The sequence below is a fragment of the Dama dama genome, chromosome 15, assembly GCF_033118175.1.
Source record: "Dama dama isolate Ldn47 chromosome 15, ASM3311817v1, whole genome shotgun sequence".
NCBI classification, from domain to species: domain Eukaryota; kingdom Metazoa; phylum Chordata; class Mammalia; order Artiodactyla; family Cervidae; genus Dama; species Dama dama.
In genome coordinates this window covers 67,219,829-67,233,173 of record NC_083695.1, presented here as the reverse complement: position 1 = coordinate 67,233,173, position 13,345 = coordinate 67,219,829, and the positions used below count along the sequence as shown (strand labels likewise).

The window sequence follows — 13,345 nt, the reverse complement described above, 5'->3', positions numbered from 1 at the left end:
TGTCAGCCGTTCTTGATTTGAAGTGTAAATCAAGGGGCCCGTAGGGAAGGTTTGTTGCCTGTGTAGTTTTTATATCTGCTGTTTTCGTGGTGATTTAAGACTCTGGGGTCATACTCCCCCTTGGTTAGTAATAGGCTCCAAGGAATCTCTCTGATGGCAGGAACAATGGGTCTTTGACAGATCCTAACTAAAAAGGTGCTCTTGATCCTCACTGTTGCCTTTTCCCTAGGGCAGTGGTGAGGCTCAGGCAGGTAGATCTCTCTGCTCTGATTCTCAGCTCCCCCTGCAGCAGTAAACCTTTCCACATGACACCTGGTTTTCTAATGTAGTTGCAAAGCTAAAATTAGTTGGTGAAGCTTCAAGTCCTGAAGGTTACATGGTAAATAATACTACTTTTCATTTGATGTTAAGGCTTTTACAAAGTACTTTAACATAGGTGATCTCATTTGGTTCTCCCAAAATCTGAAGTAGGCAGTGCAGGTATCATCTCTGTTTTACAGGTAAGGAAAGCTCAGAGAGGGTGTGACTTGCTCAAGGTCTCACAGTAAGTGCAGAACTGGGACCCCAACTCAGATCATTTATCCCCAGAAGTGAATCTAATTGTGCCCTCCTACAGATAGGGGAAGAGTGGAGGGTATGTCCTCCACCTGCCATCTGAAGGAGCTCCCTTCCCAGGACCACTTAGGCTCTGGGAGACTTACAGGGACAGGGTTTTCACTGGTGGGTTTGGTGGGCCAATTTGTTCCTTTTTTTTTGTACCTGAGCCAGTTGTTAGCAAGCTGTTCAGTACACAGAGTGGAAATTTAACCCCCTAAAACTTCATCTGTCATCTTTGCTATGTCATCTGTCATTCATTCATTAACTATTGAGTATCTTGTGTTGGGGGCATGATGATAAATAAAACCATCCCCACTCTACCCCCCCAAAAAAGATTAAAAAATTTAAAAAAAAAATTATCCAGCCCTCAAGGAGCTTGTCTGGAAAGGAAGATACATGTAAACAGGCAATTACAAGATAAGATGACAAGAAACATGATAAGTAAAACTAGACACTTGTTGAGAGGACAGACTACCCAACTTGGTCTTGGGTGACGGGGTAGGAGGAAGTGACATCTGAAGGAATACCTGGAAGGCAAATGAGCTGGGAAGTTTTATTGTTTAGTCGCTAAGTTGTGTCCCAACTTTTTTGCAAACCCGTGGACTGTAGCCCATCAGGCTCCTCTGTACCTTGGATTTCCAAGCAAGAATACTGGAGTGGGTTGCCATTTTCTCCTCCAGGGGATCTTCCCTACCCAGGGATCGAACCTGCATCTCCTGCTTGGCAGGCAGATTCTTTACCACTGAACCACCAGGGAGGCCCCAGCTGTGAAGAGAGGAGGGGAAATGTTCTCAGCGAAGACTTGGAGCATCTGGGGTTCAGTTTGCAAGGGGTTCTATGGTGGCTGACAGCCTGGGCAAGGCATGCAGCTGGAGAGCCAAGCAGGGGCTGGGTCTTAAAAGCAACACTAAGGAGTTTAGGGTTTATCCCGCAGGCAGTGCAGAAGTATTACAGGGTTTTAAGCAGAGGTATGGTGTGATGAGATCTGCAACTGATACAGATCACTTAGGCTCTCTAAGGAAGGATTAGAGGAGCAAGACTGGACAGGCAGGCAGACTTGGGAGAAGGCTGCCGAAGTCATCCCGGCAAGGCTGCACAGAGGTCTGTGCAGGCCTGTGGTGAGGGAGAGGGAGGAAAGTGGCAGACGAGCAGGGTTAGGGCTGCAGATCAGCGGGATTTGGTTACAGAGTAAATCTTGTTCTCCTTCCACCTGACAGCCCTTCAAGTATCCTGTCTGAATGCACTTGAAACAAACTGTCAAGGAAACAGCAGGGTCTCCTGTTCTGAGCCTTAAGTAAGCTCTGCCGACCCTCTGATTTAGTGATGGGAGAGAGATGTTAACAGTGCCACACAGTGATCGCTAAAGTCTGAATGGCCTGTGTAGTAAAAAGAGCGTGATGAAGTCATTGCAGAGGTCATTTCAGGGGGTTTGCTTTTCAAGTGCAAGAGAACAGCTGCCTCCCAGCACCGACTAAGCCCAAGAACAAAGGGATGCCTCCCAAACCGGGGTCCTGTTGTCAGCTTTCCAGAGCTACTGCCTGGCATGGTACCCAGACCACAGCAGACACGGGGCAATAAGATCTGCTCTTCAAGAAAAGGACATGGGATAATTTCAGAAAGAATGGAAGTCACTAAAGACCCCCTCAATTCTAAAGCTGTTCACAAATAATGAGAACAGATTGCAAAGTGACCTTTCTCAGTCTTCAACGGTGTTCCAGCTACTGGAGGACAGTTGGTTTGGAGTTTGGACCTCGCCTTAGGTTCCCAGGTCTCTGGATCCGATCACTAGAGAAGACAGAGGCAGAACAGGGTGATGGGGTGAGAGTCTAGATGCCAGTGACTGGGTACGTGGGTCAGAAACCAAGCCCCACTTTCATGGGGCTCACCACACCCATGGGAACTGTGGATTTTGAGGTTAGCCCCCAGCCCAGAGTCTGCCTGGAAAGTCAGGTAAGTTATGTGGCACTGTGAGGACCCAGCACCAAGCCACCATCAAAGGCTCAATTCCTGCACAGTGCTAACTGATGGGGAAAATGAGAAAATAAGTCACAATTTGGCCAGAGAAAAATTTCTTAATCTGACATGCAAAACCAGTGTGAGTGAAACAATCTTATATTAACACAAAGCAGTGTATAGTCATGTACTAGACTACATGAAACCAACAATGAGATCAAGAGAAAGAAAAGATTACTGTAGGTCAGAGTTAATGAAGAAATGGCTCTAATGAACAGTAAAATGAAAAAAAAAAAAAAAAAAAACCAACAACTTGTAAAAGCCAAAAAAAGTGCTAATTTTATAAACTTTAGAAAACATAGAAAGAAAATACTTCCAATCCTATTACCCAGAGAATATGACAACATTTTGATGTGCACATCATCTAGTATTTTTTCTATGTGTATTTTTTGTTAATTTTAAAAAATCAGACCACATTGTCAACAGCTTATTTCACATAACCATATATGGTGCCCATCCTTCCATGTTATTAAATTTTCTTCCATTACCTCAATGTAAATGGCCACATAATATTCCATTGTTCAAACGTACAATAGCTTATTTGGTCAGTCTCTTGGTGCACCTTTATAATAATTTATTCTCAAGAGCATTGTTGTGGGAGGTCAAAACTGAATAACAAAAAGGAGAGCAGGGCAGCTGTGGAGAGAAGATGCAGGGTGGGGAGACAGTTTGGTGCGGCCTCCCAGCAGAAGCTGAAGAGATCCTAAAGGGAGACCAGGTGTAGGGTGGTGGTTGGAAGGGGTGAGGCTGAACAGCGAGAAGGTCAGAGGTAATGGGGTTCTTAGAAGTCATCCCTCCTGGAGCCCTGTCCCACTCTACAGCATCCCTGGCAGACCCACTCCAGGGTTTGGGCGCTCACTGCTACCCGAGGCCCACCATGTTCACTCGCTGCAAAGTTCATTGGTTAGAAAGTTCATTCTTTGATCTTCTGCTTCCATTTTAGAATCATGTCACTCTCCTGCTTTTGAGGCCAAATTCCTCACCATGGGCAACGGGGCTTTACATAATGTGGCCTCTGCCTGTCTCTCCAATCCAAACCTACAACTTGAACACGAGACATTCAAAACAAACACATATTTTCCTGATAACCTAAAATATCCCTTCTGTTGTCTTCAGTCACGGATTTAGGAAACAAACAATATTCTGTCTAAAACTATCAGAAATCTCACACAATCGCTGCTCAGCTTGGATGTGCAGCACCTATTACCTCCTGCTACCTTACATTGGTGAGCAGAGAACAATTCTATGAGTGTCACACACAGTATTCCTGCATCGTCAGGGCTCCATAAGTGCAAGCTCTCCACCACGACCATCCCTACCATCCACACTCGCACACTGAAAAGAAAGAACAATTCTTTCTATTGAGGCACTTAGGTCTCCCTGTAATTTCTGCCTGTGATCTCCCTCTGCTGCTGGAGCAGCACAGAATCAGACTAATCCTTTTTCTCTCTGACAGCCCCTCAAAAATATTAAGATAGCTGTCATGTCTCCCAAGGAGGGTCAGATTCTGGAGAGCCTGAAAGTGAGGCGAAGGAGTCTAGACTTGACTTGACAGCTAATGAGGAGTTCTCGTGATTCTTGAGCAGGGAGGGACAGGACTAAAGCAATGTCAGGATGATTCAAGTAACAGTCCAGATAGGGGATGACCTGGAGTGGGGGCTGAGTGGCACTAGAGAGACAGGAACTTCAGGTGAGGGCCTGTTGTCACTATATAGAAAAGGGGGACCCTCAGAAATATTGTTACTAGAAGATGAAAGGGGCTTGATGATGGTTTAGACAAACATGTGGGAACTCAGGGCTTCCCAGGTCTCAAAGACTGGTAAAGTGGTAAAGACTCCAGCTGCCAATGCAGGAGACACAAGTTTGATCCCCGGGTCAGGAAGATCCCCTGGAGGAGGACATGACATCAGAGGACATTCCCTTAAAGGAAGGACTGAGTCTGAAGAAAGAAGAGAGAAGAGACAAGAGTTTTCCACCCAGCAGTGCTGGCTCAAGGAATAAGCCGAGGGATGGAAAAGATGTGGCTGGTCCTGAGGGCAGAGAAGGGAGGTTGCTTCAAAGACCAAATTGGAGGGTGCTGAGGTCATATGCCCATAAAAGGCATTTTGCTTCAAGAGGGACAATGTGATGAAAATGATGTTCGATGGAGAGGCTGTGTGCAGGTCTGAACTGGGGATCCACCAATTGCAAGGAGGATGGCAGTAGATTTCTGAAATCACCTGGATGGGAGATATTTTCCTGGGTTCAGGCAGATGGCAGTGGGACCAGCCATCTGTTCACCCTACCTCTTAGCAGATTGATAAAATATGAAACTAAGAAGTTACATTTTATATGGCTCTGTGGTCTAAGATCACATTTAGACATGTAGAATTCTTCAAACAACCATTGCATTAACTGCTCAGGTGAACCTCACAATCACGTCTGAGGGAAATATAGGAGAAGCTGTGTACCTTCTACCACTTGATACCACGTGTCGTAGACTTGCTCAAATGTGAGTCGTGTAAGAATCCCGTGTGTTAGGTATGCAGGAATTATTATCCTCATTTTGCAGGTGAGAAAACAGATGCTGAGAATGGTTAAAAGCATTTGCTCACAGCCACATAGCCAAGGACTGTCAACCAGCTCTTTGGATACTGATTTCACAGGTACAGTGTAAAACACCACCTTGGCCTAGATCTGCTGCCCACTTCAGCTAAATACACCAATTACTGGCATTAATTTACTAGTAATTCAGCTTGTTCAGGGTCACTCAGCCGAGTCTGGTCTGCCCAGACAAAGCGCCCAAGGAGCAGAAGTAGAAGGGAGGGCGAGGGGACCAGCCTTCCCATCACTTCCCCCATCTTTTAGAAGACACTGAACACTCTCTGTTTGCCCCACTGCCGACTCAGACAGGGCCTGGCTTTCCAGGAGGTGGATAACACATTTGATCTGCATTAGGTCAGCTTATGCAACAAGATAAAGTTTGGACAGAGTGAGGGCAGGGTCTCAAGGTCACTGTTATTTCTTCATGACAGGGTGGAGTGTTAGGAAAGTCAATAAAATGCTGGTGCTTGCTTGGAATCAGAGAAAGCAAGGCGGAGATCCCTGGGGAAGCATGGTCCTACCCCTCATCCAGCAGATGTTCCTGCCAGCCCTTCAAAATCCACTCCCACTCCCCAGCCACCTGCAGCCATCAGCCAACTGCAGTCCATACAAGCAACAAGTTCTCGAGTTTGAGCTGTCTTCCCCTCCTCCCCTCAAATCATCTCTCTTTCAGGACCATGAGCTGCTTATTTAAATTTTTCTAACCTATATTATTACATAGGTAATTGTGAACTGAGATGGTTCTTGCTTTGGAATATGTGAATTTAAGGTACATTTTGCATCTGGCTAAATCCTGAAATCTCTGCTTTATCATCTGCCTGGCTCACCTGATTCTCAGACCACCTTTCACAAACTGCAGTGACAACTATGACCCAGCAGCAGAGATGGGGGTGGGGACAGCATAAGGCCCACACACGTGTTCACTACAAATTCGCAGTTACCATGGGCACTTGCTATGGGCACCTCTTAAATCATGTGCAGCTGCAGCTGCTGACTTTCAACACCCCCTGAAAGGAGTTCAGGGTGAAGAGCAGAAATGAGGCACTCTGTGCTTTGGAAAAACTGGCAGAACAAGTCTTCCAATAGAATCTTTCAGGAGTCAATTTTATGCACCCAATTCTTGTATCTCCTCACATCTGGAAAAGCACTAAAATCCTTCATGGTGACATCTGTTCCTTGTAACTAGCAATAACCTTCATGAGACTAGTAGAAACCTTTTGCAAAAAAATATGTGCTTGATTACACATACTTCCCCTTCACCAAAATCACATATATACTGACCTTCCACCCCTACCTCTTTGGAGCAGTTTCTCAGAGCTATCTGAGATGCTGTATCCCAGGCTATAGTCCTCATTTTGCCCCAAATAAAACCTAACTCTCAACTCTCACTTTGTACATTTTTTTTTTTAAGTCAGGGAGACAGTACACCTGCATTAATTCTGGTCCCATTTAACAAGTCTAACAACCAAGGCAAAGGTCACCTTGAAAGAATCGTCTGGTTTCTAAGATGCTAATGTGCCATTCCCTTTACCTCCAGCACTTACTCTTGAATCATTCCCACCTAAACCAGAGCATGCCCTAAAGTGGTTGACTATTACAAGGGATGAGGGTTACTGGTACACCTACCAGAGTCCACCTTGAAGGGTCAGAACCACATCCTCTCTGAGTGGATCGGGTCTTTTTCTTTCCCAAGTGAGCTCTTGAAACAATTGCGGCTGGCTTGTTACATACGGGATTCCCTAGTGACTCAGACAGTTAAGTGTCTGCCCACAATACGGGAGACCCGGGTTTGACCCCGGGGTCGGGAAGATCCCCTGGAGAAGGAAATGGCAACCCACTCCAGTACTCTTGCCTAGAAAATTCCATGGATGGAGGAGCCTGGTGGGCTACAGTCCATGGGGTCGCAAAGAGTCGGACACAACTGAGCAACTTTTCACTTTCACTTGTTACATATGCATGTTCCCAGGGCCCCAGTCAAAGCCTTTGGAGGTATGGCTCAGGAATCTGCATGTTTAATAGCATCCACCATCACCCACCACACCCCAAGTGATTATGATGTCTCATAAAGTCTGAAAACTGATCCAGTCCAACCTCTCAATTTACAGATGGGAAAACTGAGGCTTTTGGTTACAAAGCCATATGACCACAATACAAATTTCTTTCTCAATCTCTCTCTGCTTCTTTCTCCTCTTTTCTCTCCCTCCCTCATTTCCTCCCTTCTTTTCTCTCTTTATTTCAAGACTGTAGACTTTTTCTCAGGTCAGCATAGAGGTTCCAGTTCACTGGGTAGCTTTGCTCCCCACACAGTTACACAATTCAGATTTCTTGTGCGTTTAAATGTTTTAGGGTTTTTTTCTTTTAAAGTCCTAATTCGTTCTAAAATCAGTAATGAGGAAAGATGGTTTGACACATAGCAACGAACATAATTTTTCATCTGCCCAGGAGGCTTAAGACCTGGGCAGAGTGGAAATAAATGGAAAGCAGGCTTATCCATTTGTTCTTTTATTCATCAAACCACCACTGACCATCCAGTGGTGGGACTGGTGCTGGGAGTACAACAGCACCTAAGACAGGGCCCCTGCCTTTGTTCTAAGTCAGTTCACGTCACAGCGAGACGCGAACTGGAAAATGAAACCAGATGACTTAAGAGCAAGCGCTGGCCAAAGCGGCCAGCAGCAGCCCCAAGGGAAAAACAACATGGTCCCAGGCCAGCTTTGTTCTCTCCTGTGACCATCCCCCTTGGCTTCCCTCTTCTTGGAGCAATAGGATCTGTGGTCCAAGACTCACATATAGCCAGACCGGCTATATCCTGGGTTCAAGAACAGAAGTCAGGGTGGGGAATGAAGGGGGTTCTTCCTCCCTCCCACAGCATCAGTGCCCCATGTGCTGGAAACAGGGAAGTCTGTGCAAGGCCTCCCCTGACAGATCAGCAGGCTTAGCAGTCCATGCAGAGCCAATAAACATAGTCTCCTTGGACTTTAATAACATTTTGAATGGGTTCGCACTTAAGTAGTCCTTGAGAAACTTGGAAAATATGGCTCAGTGTGAAAGTTTTATTAAGCAGGATGTTGGGAAATTAGTGGTGTCATTTAGTATCCCCCAAAATCATTTTTGGCATTAATTTGCTTTGCCCTAGATAGTCTCTGAGCCACCCTTGTCTTATCCCCCCTCTGTCTCTCTCCTGATCCCAGTGACCCTTTAAAGGGACGTGTGCAGCTCTGAACAAGGTTGTAAACTGGGACTTGCATAAAAACAGGGGTCAAGGGAGCAGTAACAGAATGATTTAAGCAAACTAAGGCTATTTTATGTTCCAAGCTAAGTGTTAAAAGCATAAAACCATTCTTAAAGACATGCTGGCTGAGTATATGGAGAATAAAACTTCCTTCTGAAAATAAACTTTGTCTTCTACAATCAGTCCATTATATACCATCACAAAAGTGTGGTCCAGACAGAGGGGAAGGCATTGCAAATGCAGAGGAAGGAGCAGAAATTGCACATGGGTTGAGAGTGGGGAGGAGCCAAGCTGGCTGCACAGGGCAGGAGGTGGGTGAGGCTGAGGGAATTGCCCATGGATCCTGTCCCTCCTTCTGGAGGTCACCTCATAAATGCACAGCTACCTGCCTGCAAGAGGCAGAAAACAGAAGAGAACAGAGAAAATAACAGCTACTGATAGTTACAGCCACCATGGCTCTGCGCTTCCTAAATGCAGAACACTGTGCTCGGAGACTTCTGTACATTTTCTCACTTGATTTCTCCAATAAATGTGCAAAGAATGCATTATTCCCTTCTTCCCACATAATCTAGCCATGGTCTAGCTTAGGGGGGATTTAAACTCAGCACCCGACCCCCACTGTAAAGAGTATAGTATTTTTTAAAAATGACATCATACAGAAGATGAATACGAGTAACTGCCTTTGATGACATGATCATTCCTTACGGTTTTCCTGCATTTACATATACTTCCTGCATATGTTTTTTTGGAAAAATCATTTCTTATTTTAAAAATACAAGTCATACATATTTGACACATTTTTATAAAAGCCAAAACAATAAGAATCCTCCTGATATTCCTATAATTAAATAGCTGTAAACACAAAAGCATATTGGAGAAAAAATTCTTTGAAGAGAAAAACAAAATCTACAGTCCCTCCACTTTCATGAAGCAACTGGGAGTGATGAGAATACTACTTTTCGGTCTGATTTTTTTTTTTTTCTGCATCTGTTTTGTGATATACATTTACATTTTGTGTCCTGCTTTCCTCAAATTATGTCACGGGCATTTTCTGTGTCATCTGCCTGGTCTTCTTGCTAAGTAACATTTAATTGAGAGCCACAGTTGCTTAAACATCCCCCTATGGCTGAACATTTAGATTGTTTCTAGTTATTTGCTATTATCAAGCGTGCTGTGATTAAGATCTCCAGGCATTTTTTCCCCCTTTCTCTCATTTGGATTATTTCCCTAGCATTCCCAGAAGTGGAATTATTAGGTCAAAGGGTGTGAACATTCTTAAGGCTCTTGATCCATACTGCCTAATTGTTTTCCAGAAGGATTGAACCCATTTTTATTACTTGGAAACTGGCTACTTTCTCTGTGTGGGAAGTTCTAGGGAAAGACTTTGTTTAAGATTTCTTATTCTGCTTAACTGAAATCACTACACTTTCATTTTGCTGTTTCATACGGCCCCTTTCAAAGTTTGTTGACAGTGTTTGACCAACTGATTACTGGGCGGAAGATTTATAGCAGTCTCCCTGTCTCCAGCCTCTTCCTGCCTTCAATCTGTTTTGCTCACTGCAGCCAGATTAATTCCTTTGGAAACATCACTTGCCTTGGGTCACTGCCTGCTCAATAACTTGTAGTGACTGTTTTCTCCAGGATCAAGTCCAAACTCGTCTACTGAGCCTTAAAGACCCTCCTGAGGTCCCACCGCCCTTCCCAATTCAATCGGCTCTCCTACCAACTTCAGCAGAAACTTTCAGCCACTCCGCTTCTAATGCTCCAATTATGCACCATCTGCTTTCTCCTTTTGCTTACATTTTCTCCTGCCTGGAATGCTTCCCCATCCTTTATACCTAGTTCAAATCCTCTGCTTTCAGGGTGGTTCGGTCTCAACCAGTCAGTTGAGAATTCTTCAAGAAAAGTCATGGAAAGTGGGGAAAGACCTAGAATCAGGAATGCAGAAAGAGGGGGAATCAAGGGAAGGAATGCAGTGGTGATGGCAGATATGCCATTGGGGGCCAAGAGGACCCAGGCGCCTTCTCATTAAAGTCATGAATGAATGGGTTGGCAACAGAGATCAGACTGAAGGCAAAATTCTTTGTAGTACTGATGACTGTGAGATCTGTGAGAGAACAGGATTATGGGCTAGGGCTAATAAAATGATGATGACAATCATAATTAGGATTAGCTTCACTTTGAAAAATAATGGTGAAAATGAGAAAATTAATTTATATTTTATGAAAAGAAATCCTCAGGAAGTCCAGTGCTGGAATGGTAGCTCTCTGCTCATCAAAGACTCTTTAGCCGTCTGGAGTGCCATCCCTAGGGTATGGCCCTCCTCCTCATGCTCCAATATAGTATTTGGGGCACCAGCCATCACATCTAGAGTCCAGACAATAACAGGCATAAAGATGATGAAGAATGTCTCTGTTTAGGGAGAGCTCCTGGAAGTCACAGGCAACGATTTTGCTCAGAACTCATTGGCCTAGTCACATGGCTGCACCTAGCTATAAGGGAGCCTATATGCTCAGATAAAAATCAGAATTATATTACTAACCAAAGAGAAGAACAGATGTGGGGGTATGCAGCTAGCAGTCTGTGCTACCAGCTATTATGAAGCTAGACTAATAAATTTATATCTATTATCGATTTTAATTTTTATACCAATTCTATGAGCAAGTACATAGTGGAAAGGAGAGTAAGACCTGGACTGTGTTTGAGTTCAGAGCCTGGGCTCTGTTTTAAAAATGTTTTTAGGCTTCGTGGAAATTTATGTTTCATGATATTAAAAAATCACAAAATAATCGGTGATTTATTTTGACCGTGCAAGGTCTCTGTTACTGTGTGAGGGCTTTCTCTAGCTGAGAGCAGTCTTTGCTGGCAGTGCTTGGGCTTCTCACTGTGGTGACTTTCTTGCAGAGCACAGGCTCAAGAGCTCGTGCTCGTGGGCTTCAGAAGTTGCAACAGCAGGCTCAGGAGTTGTGGCTCTCGGGCTTAGCTGATCCGAGGCATGTGGAATCTTCCTGAACCAGGGGTCAAAGCTGTGTTCCCTGCATTGGCAGGAGGATTCTTACCCACTGTACCACCAGGAAAGTCCGATAATTTTTTTTCTTGACCAAACACACACACTTCACATTTCAGAGATTGAGTCTTACAGACTCTGAAGTTGCATCTCATCACACAGAACTGACTGGAGCCCCTTCTTTCATATGAGTTTAGTTACATTTTTATACTGTAGGTCTTATTCGTGAAGAATATATAAGATTTTCTCTGTAGGTTGTAAAAACTCAAGCAGTTCTCAATAAATAATATTGAAGTAAAGTTCTATAGAGAAAAATAGCAATTAATTTTGTAGAACGTTTAAGTTAAACAGTTTTCACAAGTGAGATGTCTACTGAAATAGTCGTGAATGTGAAAGAGGGTAAGAAAGGTGAAATTCTTCCTCCTTCAATTTGTATTGTGTTTCAAATTGTCACTCTGGTTTACCTAGAAAACAAATGAATGGGGAACTGCCTCATAGACAGGGTAGGCAGGTTTGCTAATGCTAATTTTGTGACTAACTGGAATCTGAGATGCTAGGAAGCATGAACTTTTGGTGGAGTTGGATGGCTTTCACAGCCCTAATTGGAAAGGCAGGGTGAGGGTGAGGCAGGATGGTAGGGGGCAGAGGGCATATTTGATTACAGAAGGAAAGCTGTTTGGAAAAGTATTTTCAGACTGAGAGGGACTGCAGACAGAGAAGGAAGAGAGAGCATAGTGCAGAGACTACTTTTAAAAATACTGTGGACAGGGAATGTGGTCGGGGAGGCCAAATGGATAGGCAGTTTTAGCTTTACACCACTGGCTACTCTGAGTGCTTCCCAAGTTCCCAAGGCCGAATTACATTCAAGGACTGAAGCTAAAGAATGGTCAGACCCAGTAACTGCCAGCATTTTGTCCCTGTGTCCTGCTTTTGGTGACTGTGAGCCTGAGTTGTCTGCAGGCTGCAGTATAGGTGGGGTTGCATTCCAAAGGAATGACAGAGTCTAGATGCTGCCAAGGGAGAGGAGCCAGAGAAAATCAAAGGGAGAGGCTAGTTCCCAGAATGTAAGCAGCTGGAAGGCAAGCACCAGGTCTGTTTTCTTCCATCCACATCCTTATGCCAAGTACACGGTCTAGTCCATTGTTCCCTCTACCCTTACCCAATGAAGTTTTGTTAAATGAACAAATGAACACCTTCTTAGCTGAGATCACAAGCTAAGAAGTGTCTATAAGTACCTTCCTGCTATCCCTTTAAGGTGACCAGTTGGGAATGTCAGGAAACATTCTATGGGAGGCAGCCCTGCCCATCACATGGGCAAAGTCCTGGTTGAAGCCAGGGGCTGGTTTCACCAATATGGTAGGTCTCTGGTGTGGGGCCTAGGACCTCAAATGGCAGTGACTGAGAAATATCTGAGACTGGATAAGGGGAGTACTTCGTCCTTTCTGTCTCTTTTGCCCTCTTCCGACCATTTATTGACCCCTTATTAAGTCTCAGGCCTTCCCTGGTGGCTCAGACAGTAAAGAATCTGCCTGCAATGCAGGAGACTGGGGTTCCATCCCTGGGTCAGGAAGATTCCCCTGGAGAAGGAAATGGCAACCCACTTCAGTATTCTTGCCTGGAGAATTCCATGGACAGAGAAGCCTCTCAGGCAACAGTCCCTGGGGTCGCAAAGAGTCAGACACGACTGAGTGACTAACACAACTAAGTCTCAGGTATCATCTTAAATGCTGTACATATATTATCTCATTTAATCTTCTGATATTCTACAGAGGTCAACATTGACAATCCCCATTTTTCAGATGAAGAAACTGGAACTAGAAGAGGTTAAGTAACCTGTTCGAGGAATGAGAGCTCTTAAATAGAAAAGCAAGATACCAACCCAACTCTCCCTGACCCGAAAGTTTAAGTTGCAA

The 13,345-nt window shown here is 44.5% G+C and overlaps 1 protein-coding gene across 7 annotated transcripts in view; it reads right to left on the bottom strand.

Annotated features, from left to right (window-relative positions):
* Positions 1 to 13,345, bottom strand: part of ENTPD7 (ectonucleoside triphosphate diphosphohydrolase 7) — a 117,012-nt gene that overhangs the window by 65,305 nt on the left and 38,362 nt on the right. The gene's annotated exons all lie outside the window — the stretch shown is intronic.